This window comes from Ornithorhynchus anatinus, chromosome 10 (genome assembly GCF_004115215.2).
Source record: "Ornithorhynchus anatinus isolate Pmale09 chromosome 10, mOrnAna1.pri.v4, whole genome shotgun sequence".
Lineage (NCBI taxonomy): Eukaryota > Metazoa > Chordata > Mammalia > Monotremata > Ornithorhynchidae > Ornithorhynchus > Ornithorhynchus anatinus.
Genome location: NC_041737.1, coordinates 36,535,737 through 36,547,473, shown reverse-complemented (window position 1 = coordinate 36,547,473; position 11,737 = coordinate 36,535,737). Strand labels below are relative to the sequence as shown.

At 45.0% G+C, this 11,737-nt stretch overlaps 1 long non-coding RNA gene across 1 annotated transcript; it reads left to right on the top strand.

Moving 5' to 3' along the window:
* The first annotated feature begins 2,641 nt into the window (after positions 1-2,641).
* Positions 2,642-4,007, top strand: LOC120638657. Its single transcript, XR_005660496.1, has 2 exons — positions 2,642-2,803; positions 3,542-4,007. It is a non-coding gene; the product is annotated as an uncharacterized LOC120638657 (long non-coding RNA).
* The last annotated feature ends 7,730 nt before the right edge of the window (positions 4,008-11,737 follow it).

Here is an 11,737-nt window from a genome sequence, read left to right as displayed (position 1 = left end):
TACATTGTACTCTCCCAAGCACTTAGTACAGAGCTCTGCACACAGTAAGCACTCAATAAATACAATGGATGGATGGATGGATTGATTGATTGATTGATGGTCAGATAAAGGGAAACTATGTGATTTTGCCAGGGGGAAACTGAGATGTTGGATGTGGACTGGGGGAGAGTTGTGACGTCTTGGAAGATTCTGTGACTGGATCTGAAAGGCACTGGGAAGAGGGAAATGGTATGATCGAAATGGCAGACATTGTTGAGACTCAACTGTTGAGGCTTCCTTTAGTCAAACGTATGTTCTTTGAGAGCAAGGAACATATTTGTGTGTCTGCTCTACTTTCCAAGCACTCTGTATGATACATTGCACTGAACAGCAGTTCAATAAGTACTGTTATTACCACCACTGCCACGATTGATCAATGGCAGTTACTGAGCGCTTACTCTGTGCAGAGCACTGTACTATGTACTTTGGAGAGTACAGTACAACTAAGTCGGTTGACACCGTCCCTGCCCACAATGTGCTTACCACCTAGAGGGAGGAGGAAATACTCTACTGGGTCTTTTCTACTTGACTAAATGGTCAGCCAACCTAACGGAAGGAGTTGCCTTGGTTTGCCTTTTGTGAATTTCCCTGATAACTTGAATTAATAGCACTTTTTTGTTCTTTTTTGAACTTTTTAGGGTCTGAGACGAAAAGGAAGATGCCCACATATAGAACACAGAATCGAGCTTAGTTTGAATTAGTGAAGCTTTACTTTTTATATGGGATGTATAAACACACATGCACACACACACACATCATCTCTTTAGATACAAACATTGGCTATTAGGGTAAAGGAACCCATATTCATTCATTCAGTCGTATTCAATGAGCGCTTACTATATGCAGAGCACTGTACTAAGCACTTGGAATGTACAATTAGGCAACAGATAGAGACCATCCCTGCCCAATGACGGGCTCACAGTCTAATTGGGGGAGACAGACGGACAAAAACAAGACAACATAATCACGATAAATAGAATCAAGGGGTTGTACACCTCATTAACAAAATAAATATATATTTGTATATTGCCAAATTGTAGAGGAAGAGCAAAATACTCAAAGGTTGCCCCTTCACTTTAAAATTTCAGCTCTCCCCAGGGAACAAGCAATCACTTTTGGACATTTGTGATCTTCCCAGCAACACCTATTTATTCAGTTATTAAGTCAAATTCATTCCGTTCTCCTTTGCCCGCCTAGCTAAGAGACAAGCAAATTAGTCTATGGGAATTGATGGCAGATGCATTGGATAGTTGGGTCATTAAACTTGCCCTTTTTGACTGAGCAGGACAAGACTATAACTCTTCTTTTAACTTTTGGCTTTAAAATAAACCTAATGTTTTTTCTGAGTTTGTATTTCTGGGTCTTCTTTATACTAACAACAGTATAATTCACCTTAAGGAGGAAACTGCCCCAAAGAGTTATGTAAATTGATCAGTATACTCAGTGTGGGAAATTATGTAGGAAATATTTATTCTCTAGGGATCACACAGCTATAGAATCTGAGGATCTCTGTGAGACAGTTTGCATTCAGGTAGACTCAGAAGGTCAAATACATCTTGATGATGATGATGGTAGTTTGATTTAAGGAAGATTTGGTCTCCCTGGTTTAATAAACGATCATTAATTAGGAAACATTGTGGCCTAATGGAAAGAGCATTAGGAAAAGAGCAAAAGACCTGGGAGTAGGAGGACTTGGGTTCTTATCCCAGCTCCACCACTTGTCTGCTGTTTGACCTTTGGCGAGTCATTAAACTTTCCTGTGCCTCAGTTATCTCTTCTGTAAAATGAGGATATGGACTGTATCCAACCTTTATCTATCCCAGTTCTTATTACAGTGCCTGAAATATAACAAACACTTAACAAAAATCATGGGGAAAAAAAGAAAGCATGAAGCATGAAAGCTTGAAAACTTATGATTGGGTTTTTTTTTCTTTTGTTGGTAGGTAGAGCTGAGCTCCAAGCTCAGTCAATCAATGGTATTTATTGATCACTTACTGTGTGCAAAGCACTGAACTAAGTACTTGAGAGAGGACAATATGGCATAGTTGGCAGGCATGCTCCTTGCCCACGAGGACCTTATAGTCCAATCCTCACACCTCGCACAAGGCAGGGACACTTGTTTGCTCACAAGACTGTGTCCAGCCTGATTAACTGGCATCTACCCCAGCACTTACTACTGGTCTGGCACATAGTAAGTGTTTAACAAATTCCATAAAAAAGGGGAAGGGAAATGAATAATCAAATCAAAAAATATTCATTCTCCTTCCAGCAGCCAGGCTAATCTCAGACTTACATTTGAGCAGCTCACTGGGTCCTTAAACTGCATTTTGACAGGTCAATCTGAAAAGACTTACACGTTTAAAAATACTCCCTGTGCCATAAGTAGACCAACACTGATTATACAACTTTTGCTGGTCAGAATCGTTTTTTGTGAGATAAAAAAAAATGCTTGAGGGAGCATCATATCATCAAAAAGTGAAGGGCCTTCCCTGCTGAGCTGGGAGAGAGAAATAATCTAAGAATGGGACTGTTCAGCTGACTCAGTTACTGGCACTAATTATTGATTAAACCTGTCCTGAGGTTAATTCATTCTTTTGCTTCAGGACCAAATCAACAACTCCTCTTGATGAAACTCTAAGTTAATTCTCTAGAGAGAAGAATGCACTTTGTCCACCCTGGGCAATAGGAGCAAGAACAGGGGAGGAAGGATGAGGAGCAGACATCTGGCAACTGGAAATATAGCGAGCTTCAGATTTCCAAAGAGGTAAATGAATGTATTCTCTTCTCTCCCACTCCCATCACCTCCACTTACCGATGAAGGAATCTAAGACTGATTTTAGTGGACTGCGGTGGGAGAAAGGAAGCATCGAGACGGACTACAGAGTGATGGATGAAATCGACTCTTGAAGACTTAATGTCTTTGAGGTTCTTGTTTATTTCAAAGTCGATCATCATTTCAGGGACTTTGTACAAGGATATTGTGAGGACAGCTTTTACATATGCCTATGCCCTGCAGTTTCTCCATTCCGGGCAAGGACTGGGGCAATTTTCCTGTGGAACAAGACTTTTGTGACCTGCTGATCATCACCCTGACAGGAGGCTCACCCATTCTGGAACTGGGATCTTCGTTTAACTATTGACTGGGCAGGACAAGACTATAAGCAGAATCTTTTCAAGCAGGAGTTTGGATTTAGAGTTACGTTGTTAGTGGTTAAAAAAAAAACCCATCTTCTCTAAGAGCCAGGATGTTGAGTTCCACAAAATACTCTCGTGACTGCTACCCTGCAAAGGACATCTAGGCCAAGGTAGCCCCTCCATTGGTTTACAATCCCTTAGAAATCCATTTGAGATTAACGGGACTCAGCCTGAGATCCCGTTCCAGATTATCAGAAAATCCAAAGCGGGATCAGATGCCCATCTCTGCCCTAAGTACTTAGGCCTCTTGTGGCCTAAATACTGTGTCTGAAATCAAATTTAATCTGTTCACTTATGCTTATTTCAGAGCTCAGAAAAAAGCTTCAGCTCCCTACTTACGCTGAGAAACAACGCTATTCGGTTTTCATCAACACCAACTCTGTTAAAGATTCTATTTTTGAAAGTGAAAGAACTCCTCCTCCTTCCACTCCCCAACCTTGGACCCCGTCCTCACCCCCAACTGCTCTCAGCAATGGAAAACCACATCTCTTGCATTCCAGAATCTAACTGATGCTGCACTCACCAAGGTCCTTGAGTAAATCCTGCAAGTGAACCTCGGCCCACATGTCGAGGACCCGAAGGAATTGGACTGGGCCTAAATTTGATATGTTCTTATTACGAGACTTCATGCTGCTGTCAATTTCTGCCATCGGATCCATCAACCTTTTATCTTGGTAGTTGGGGAGGGGAACACTAGCTGAGCACTTTGTAGGATGTCAGCTGAAAGATTAATTGCCTTGAGACTAAGGAAAATGAAAAACACAGCAAATATCTCCCATCGTCCTTGGCTGGCTTACTTACGGACCTCGGCTTCTTTTTCCATTCGAGCACTTAGTACAGTGATTTGCACACAGTAAGCGCTCAATAAATGCGATTAATAAATAAATGACGCATGGGTTGCCCCAAAACTGGACTTTCTGACCTTTCTTGGCTTGAGGAACCACTCTGTGTCCTTTCTACAATTTCCAGGCACCCCAAATAGAATAAACTTGTTGAACACCACTCACACTGGATGGAACATTCATTCATTCAATCGTATTTATTGAGTGCTTACTGTGTGCAGAGCACTTTACTAAGTGCTTGGAATGTACAATTCGGCAACAGATGGAGGTAATCCCTGCCCAACAACGGGCTCACAGAAGGGGGAGACAGGCAGCAAACCGAAACAAGTTCTTCTCACGGCTCTGCTACTTTTCTGTTGTGAGACCCTCTCTGTCCCTCAGTTACCTCATTTTTTATTCAATCACGTTTATTGAGCACCTACTGTGTGCAAAGCACTGTACTAAGTGCTTGGAAGAGCACAGTGTAACAATAAACGGATACATGCCCTGCCCGCAACAAGCTTACAGTCTAGAGGGGGAGACATCTGAAAATGAGAATTAAGACTGTGAGCCCCATGTAGGACAGGGACTTTGTCCAGCACGATAACCTTGTATCTACCCCAATGCTTAGTACATAGTAAACGTTTAACAAATATCATAAAAAAACACTTCCACAGCCTTTGCAGATGGGGACCTGGGCTTAGGAAGTAATCAGAATGTTGCATGAGCTAAAATATTTCATAAATGATCTTAGGGGAATGGAAGCCATTTTTTTCATAGACAAATCAAGCCGTCACTGCCAAGGAAATTGATGTCATGCTAGAAAGTTCCCTATTTGAAGTCCGAACATTACTTGGAAAAAAGGAATGAAGAGGATATGTGACCTAGCTATGAATTAATGCCCATAATGTTTTAACAGACACAGTTATTAAACCTCACAAAGAGCAATACAACACAATTTCCTTAAGCATGACATCAATTTCCTTACCACTCAGGACCTGATTTACCCATGAAATAAAACCTCCTGTTTTCAAGGTGCTCTGACCCTCATAAAGTGTTCTGATTGCTTCAGGCCAGCATTACCTAGTGGATAGAGCATGGACTCGGAAGTCAGAAGGACCCGAGTTCTTATCCCACCCCTGCCACTTGTCTGCTATGCCACCTTGGGCAAGTCACTCAACTTCTCGGTCCCTCCGTTTCCTCATCTGTAAAATGGGGATTAAGACTGTGAGTCCCATGTGAGAAGGGGATTGTGTCCAATCCGATAATCTTGTTAGTACTCCAGCTCTTAATACAGTGTCTGGCATATAGTAAATCCTAAATAAATACCATTGGAAAAAAAAGGCCACCTGGGTTTCTCATCCAGAACTCTCCAGAGGGGAGGTCTACAAGGAGGAAATCACCTGGGGACTCCCTCCATCCTTCACTAGCCTCAGGCCGGGTGTTCCCACCCAGAAATGATTGACCAAAATAGGGTTGAGAAACATCACATCCACAGCCCACCGAGGTTCCCTGCCTGACCTTCTTCAATCCCTGATGTCTCTGGTTGCTCTCCAGGACGAAGGAAGGCACTTTCTGGAGTCTTCAGTTTCCTACTCTACCTTTAGGTTGCTTTGTCCAGAACCCATGGCTTGGTGGATTAAAGCACGGGCCTGGAAGTCAGAAGGACCTGAGTACTAGTGTCAGCTCTGCCTCTTGTCTGCTTTGTGACCTTGGACGACTCACTTCACCTCTCTGGGCCTCCATAAAATGAGGATTTTACATGTGGGACATGGACTGTGCCCGACCCGATTAACTTGTATCCAACCCAGCGCTTAGAACATTGCTTGGCACATAGTAAGCCTTAACGAGTACCATAATTATTTTTAACTCCAGCCCAGCTGCTGATGCAGCTAGAAAGGACACAGCGACTCCAAGACTCTATCCATGCAGCCCAGCCTGGACTAACCCGGGCCAGACAGACCCCAACCATACCACTGCTGAACCAGAAGTGAAACGGGCCAAAGGAGAAGTAGTCCGATATTCACTTCTGTTTCGGGGGTGTCACGGCTCTCATTGATTATTCAATTGCTTTTATTGAGTGCTCACTTTGTACAGAACACTGTTCTAAGCGCTTGGGAGAGTACCAATCAATCAATCATTACTGTTTATTGAGCACCTACTGTGTGCAACTAGTGAGCGCCCTGCCTCTAAGCCTCTCCCCTATCCAGTTCATTCTTCATTTTTCTTCCCCTCACCTTGAGGATGGGGGTCTGGGAAAGCAACCATTCCAAGCTTCTTCCAAATGTCCTCTTGTCGCTGTTAGAAGCAGAGCCCTTAGCTGACTGAGTAATAGCACTGGGCTTGGTCAAAGTGTCCTTTGTCCCTCCTCCCCAAAACCCCCTTTTCCGCCAACCCTTCTACATGCACATATTATTATTTTTATGCCAGAATAAGAAAGATTTCACGTCGGTATTTTCAGAAGGGGCCGCTCTCTAGCTCTACTTCCCTCTAGGCTAAGCTCCTTGTGGGCGAGGAGTATGTTTAGTAAGTGTATTGTATTGGACTGTACCAAGCACTTAAAGCAGTGATAGGCACACAGTAAGCATTCAATAGTCAAGGGCTCAGTGGAGAAGCAGCATGGCCTAGAGGAAAGAGCACGGGCCTGGGAGTCAGAAGGACCTGGATCCTAATCCTGGCTCTGTCACTTGTCTGTTGGGTGACCTTGGGCAATTCACTTCACTTCTCTGTGACTCAGATACCTCATCTGTAAAATGGAGGTTAAGATTGTGAGCTCCATGTGGGACAGGGACTGTGTCCAACCTGATTAGCTTGTGTCTACCCCAGTGCTTAGAACAGTGCCTGGCACATAGTAAGCATTTTTAAGTGCAATAAATAAATAAATAAATAAATAAATAAATAAATAAATAAATAAATAAATAAATTCCACTGATTGATTGACTGATTGATTTCCTGGCATGAAATTTCACTCCCTGTGTTCTTTACTCCTGCAAATCTTAGAGTTGAGGAACCAACTTGAAGTCTTTGGTCCAGAATGGAGCAAAAAGGAAGGCCTGTGGCTGAAGCAAATTAAAGCTACTGGCCGCCCACCTTTTCTTCCACCAAACCGCCACCCAGGGGGTGTTCATGCACTCTCGTCAGCTGAGCTCTGGAAAGGGCGAGTTTAATGATTTAGTTAGTTCCATTAGTTGGTCCTAATGGAACGCGGCTCATGATGAATTCTCATTATTGACGGGAAATGCTGATGAGCTCTGGGAGGCTTGATCTTTAATTGTCAGAGCTTCCAATAAGCAGTCTGGAGCTCTGTTGGTGCTGGCTTGGTTGATAATGAGGAAATCTTATTATTCTGAATTCCTTGTCACCCAGCTCCGAGTGGCTAAGGAATCATTAGCCCAGATTCTCAAGTTGGGTCCTGGGAGTTCATTCCTGGCTGTCAGCCACCATTTGGCTAACAAGCTGGGCCTGGGTGCTGCTTCCTTTCCTCTCCAGCTCATCACTTGGCTTCTCTGTGCCTCAGTTTCCTCATCTGGATGACTGCCTGGGTTGCCCATTTAATCAGATGTCCTTTGGAGAATGAAACGTGGCTTCCCCATCCTCTGCCACCTCCCCAAGTCCTGTGGAGCGTCCACCCCCAACCCACCACAACGGGCCCTCTCTAAATACTGCTGATGGACTGAGATGGGGAAGAGCGAATGAAATAATGTACTAAGAGAGAAAATCCTAGAGATCACATCTCCTCCAAAAGGCCTTCCCTGATTAAGTCCTCTTTTTCCCAGTGCCCTCTCCCTTCTATGCCTCTATGCGCTTGGATTTGTGACTTTTGGGTATTTGATAGTCACCCCACCCTCAAACCCACAGCATTTAATGTACATATCTTTAAATTATATATTACAAATTATTTCTATTAATGTCTGTCTCCTCTCTAGGCTATAAACTCTTTGGGGGGCAGGAAACATGTCCTGCCAATTCTATTTTATTGAACTCTCCCAAGCACTTAGCACACATGTTCAATCCATCACTAAATCCTGCCGGTTTGACCTTCACAACATGGCTAAAATCCACCCTTTTCTCTCCATCCAAACTACTACCATGTTAATCCAATCCCTTAACCTATCCCACAGTCACTTATCCTATCCCTTCTTGATTACTGTATCAACCTCCTTGGTGACCTCCCACCCTTCTGTCTCTCCCACTCCAGTCCACACTTCACACCGCTACCTGGATCATTTTTCTACAGAAATGCACAGACCATGTTTCCCCTCTCCTCAAGATCCTCCAGTGGTTACCCGTCCATCTCCGCAACGAACAGAAACTCCTTACCACTGGCTTTAAAACCCTCATAGAGAAGCAGCGTGGCTCAGTGGCAAGAGCATGGTCCTGGGAGTCAGAGGATGTGGGTTTTAATCCCGGCTCCGCCACTTGTCTGCTGTGGGACCTTGGGCAAGTCACTTCACTTCTCTGTGCCTCAGTTACCTCATCTGTAAAATGGGGATGAAAGACTGTGAGTCCCAAGTGGGACAACCTGACTACCTTGTATCTACCCCAGGGCTTAGAACAGTGTTGGGCACATAGTAAGCGCTTAACAAATATACCAATAATAAGAAGAATTCACCTTGCCCCCTCCTACCCCACCTCACTACCCTGCTATTACAACCCAGCCCACAAACTTCACTCCCCTAATGCTAAACTCCTCACTGTGCTTCCCTCTCATCTACCTCGCCGTTGACCTCTTGCCAACTTCCTGGCTCTGGCCTGGAACGCTCTCCCTCCTCATTATCCAACAGACATTTACTTTCCTCACCTTCAAAGCCTTAATGAAGGCACATCTCCTCCAAGAGGCCTTCCCTGACTAAGTCCTCTTTTCTTTTTCTTCAACTTCCTTCTGCACAGCCTTGACCTGCTCCCTTTATTCTTCTCCTGCACCTAGCTCCACAGCCTTTTTTTTGGTATTTGCTAAGTGCTTACTATGTGCAAAGCACTGTTCTAAGCGCTGGGGGCAGAGGGGATACAAGGTGATCAGGTTGTCCCACGTGGGACTCACAGTCTTCATCCCCATTTTACAGATGAGGTAACTGAAGCACAGAGAAGTGAAGTGACTTGCCCAAAGTCACACAGCTGACAAGTGGTGGAGCCAGGATTAGAACCCATGACCTCTGACTCCCAAGCCAGTGCTTTTTCCATTGAGCCACGCTGCTTCCACTTATGTACATAAATGTAATTTATTTATATCAATATCTTTCTCCCCCTCTGGACTGTGAGCTGTTTGCAGGCAGGGAACGTGTCTGTTTATCGTTACATTGTTCTCTCCTAAGTGCTTAGTACAGTGCTCTGCACACAATAAGAACTCAATAAATGTGATTGCCTGACTATAGTGCTCTGCACAAAGTAAGCACTCAGTAAACATGATTGTTTGATATACACAAAGTAAGCGTTCAATCAATACCATTGATCGATTGATTGAGAATTAAATGGAAGCTGCTCTCTTAGGAGAGAGTTGGGACTGGTTTCTGGGCCAGATACCTAACATGTCCAGCAGCCTGGAAGCTCACACCCCCAGCTTGCTTCTAGGAATACAGCTGGTCTAGGCTACTGCCTCCGGCCTGGAACACTCCCTCCTCAAATCCTGCAGATGATGACTCATTCATTCATTCATTCATTCAATAGTATTTATTGAGCGCTTACTATGTGCAGAGCACTGTACTGAGCAATTGGAATGTACAAGTCGGCAACAGATAGAGACAGTCCCTGCCCTTTGACGGGCTTACAGTCTAATTGGGGGAGACAGGCAGACAAAAACAATGGCAATAAATAGAGTCAAGGGGAAGAACATCTCATAAAAACAATGGCAACTAAATGGAATCAGGGTGATGTACATCTCATTAAACAAAATAAACAAAATAAATAGGGTGATAAAGATATATACAGTTGAGCAGACGAGTACAGTGCTGTGGGGATGGGAAGGGAGAGGTGGAAGAGCAGAGGGAAAAGGGGAAAATGAGGGTTTAGCTGCGGAGAGGTAAAGGGGGGATGGCAGAGGGAGTAGAGGGAGAAGAGGAGCTCAGTCTGGGAACGCCTCTTGGAGGAGGTGAGTTTTAAGTAGGGTTTTGAAGAGGGAAAGAGAATCAGTTTGGCAGAGGTGAGGAGGGAGGGCGTTCCAGGACCGCGGGAGGACGTGACCCAGGGGTCGACGGCGGGATAGGCGAGACCGAGGGACGGTGAGGAGGTGGGCGGCAGAGGAGCGGAGCGTGCGGGGTGGGCGGTAGAAAGAGAGAAGGGAGGAGAGGTAGGAAGGGGCAAGGTGATGGAGAGCCTTGAAGCCTAGAATGAGGAGTTTTTGTTTGGAGCGGAGGTTGATAGGCAACCACTGGAGTTGTTTAAGAAGGGGAGTGACATGCCCAGATGGTTTCTGCAGGAAGATGAGCCGGGCAGCGGAGTGAAGAATAGACTGGAGCGGGGCGAGAGAGGAGGAAGGGAGGTCAGAGAGAAGGCTGACACAGTAGTCTAGCCAGGATATAACGAGAGCCCGTAACAGTAAGGTAGCCATTTGGGTGGAGAGGAAAAGGTGGATCTTGGCGATATTGTAGAGGTGAAACCGGCAGGTCTTGGTAACGGATAGGGTGTGTGGGGTGAACGAGAGAGACGAGCTCAGTCTTGCAAAGCCAACATTAAAATCCAGCCGCTCTGACTCCCAGACCGGTGCTTTTTCCACTGAGGAGGTCCCATCCAACAGTAGGCCAGCCCAGGTCAGGTTCCAGGGACGGAGCTTAGAGGTGCGAGCACTGGTCACATCAAAATTGGAATGGTCTGATTGACATCCTCAGTTGTCTCCCTACCTCCACACTCTCTCCCCTCCAATCCAAACTCCACACTGCCTCCTGAATCATCTTCAGGAAACGATACTCAGAACCCGTCACCTTAAAGCCCTCCAATGGTGATCCATTTCCCTCCTCTTCAAGCCAATACTTTTTCCTCAGTGGCTTCACCAGCTCTCTACCTTAGATAGCAGTTCTCTGCCCCTAGTACTCCACTTCTTGCCTATCTGGTCCTCCTGGCTGTACCTAATTATTGCCATGCCTAACTAGGGCCCTTTTCTCACACTGTCCCCAGGGCCTGGTATTCCCCCCTCCCCCAAATCTGACAAAACCCTCCCTTCCTTCAAAGCTCTCTACTGCCATCTCCTCCAACAAGCTTTCCCTGACTAAGGGAAAGCTTAGGCATTTGTTTATTGATGCCCAACCCCAGGACTTGTGAATTAATAATGTTGGTATTTATTAAGCGCTTACTATGTGCCGAGCACTGTTCTAAGCGCTGGGGTAGATACAGGGTAATCAGGTTGTCCTACATGAGGCTCACAGTTAATCCCCATTTTACAGATTAGGTAACTGAGGCACAGAGAAGTTAAGTGACTTGCCCACAGTTACACAGCTGACAAGTGACAGAGCCGGGATTCAAACTCATGACCTCTGACTCCCAAGCCCGTGCTCTTTCCACTGAGCCACGCTGCTTCTCCAGAATATGAATTACTGCATATTCAGCTGAACATTCCATTTTACTTATTGATAATCATTTGGGCATTTATTGCTTACTATACACTAAGTGTTGTGGTAGATATAAGGTTATGAGATAAGACACATTCCCTTTCACCCACAGGGCTCACAATCTATCATCCCCATTTTACAGAT